The sequence below is a fragment of the Aplysia californica genome, unplaced genomic scaffold, assembly GCF_000002075.1.
Source record: "Aplysia californica isolate F4 #8 unplaced genomic scaffold, AplCal3.0 scaffold00323, whole genome shotgun sequence".
Taxonomy (NCBI): domain Eukaryota; kingdom Metazoa; phylum Mollusca; class Gastropoda; order Aplysiida; family Aplysiidae; genus Aplysia; species Aplysia californica.
The window spans coordinates 434,215-435,447 of record NW_004797593.1 but is presented as its reverse complement, the minus strand read 5'-3'; the positions used below and the strand labels follow the sequence as shown (position 1 = coordinate 435,447).

The 1,233-nt window shown below is 41.0% G+C and overlaps 1 protein-coding gene across 1 annotated transcript in view; it reads right to left on the bottom strand.

Moving 5' to 3' along the window:
* Positions 1 to 1,233, bottom strand: part of LOC101849304 (sodium-dependent multivitamin transporter) — a 20,710-nt gene that overhangs the window by 4,416 nt on the left and 15,061 nt on the right. The gene's annotated exons all lie outside the window — the stretch shown is intronic.

The window sequence follows — 1,233 nt, the reverse complement described above, 5'->3', positions numbered from 1 at the left end:
AGGACAGGGTTGGGTGGGGGTGGGGATTGGGGAGGGGAGGGGTGAAGGTGGGGGTATGGGAGTGGGGTGGGGATTGAGGGCGGGGGTGGAGATAGGGATGGGAATGGGTAATGGGATAGGGATTGAGGGTAGAGATGAGGGTAGGGGATGAAAATGGGATGGGGGATGGGGATGGGGAAGGGGATGGGGATTGAGGGTGGTGATGGGGGTATTGGGATGAAAAATTAGCGTTGTCTTGTGTATGCAGACACAAGAAGAATTCTTATAAATACAGAATTATCAACTACATCCTCAGCAGCACTCTCAGCAAAACAGCTGTAACAACGAGAACAGTAACAACAAACACAGTAACATTAACAACATCATTTTTTAAAACACTAAACACAGTGACATTAACAACAGCATTTTTTTTCAACACTAAATACAATAGTATTAACAACCGCTTTTTTCAACACTAAACACAGTGACATTAACAAAACCTTTTTTTCAACACTAAACACAATACTATAAACAACAACTTTTTCCAACACTGAACACTGTAACATTAATAACAGCTTTTTTTCAACACTAAATACAATACTATAAACAACAGCTTTTTTCCAACTCTAAACGCAGTGACATTTATAACAGCTTTTTTCCAACGCTTAACACAGTGACATTAACAACAGCTTTATTTCAACACTAAACACAGTGACATTAATAACAGCTGCTGCTGCAGCAGCCGCAACACAACAAGAGCAGTGTCCTAAACATATACTTAAAACTCAATCAGAGCCAATCAGAACTATTGCAGTAATGTTTCGATTAAAAGAGTGTCGGTTTATTCCAACACTCAAACGCCAGTGATGGTCGCTACATTGTCACAGTGAAATGTTGAGTCTTTTTTTTACTACTGTATCCACATACATTTAGTTGGCGAGTTAAATGTAGCGTGGAAAGGAACTGGCTACCCTACCACAATAATATGCTGAAGGCCTGGAATGTTGTCTCACTAACAAGGCAACCCCCAATGTCCGGATCGGATGCGGGAACAACTTTACTTTACTTTATCCACATAAATACCAGTACATTAGCACCGCGTATAGCGTGGTAGCTTGATTTTTTTTTTTGGAGCTTGTACATACTATTCACACACCGCAATTGTTGTTGTTGTTGTTGTTGCTGTTGTTACTGCTGCTGTTGTTGTTGTTGCTGTTGTTGTTGCTGCTGTTTCTGCTGTTGCTGCTGTTGCTG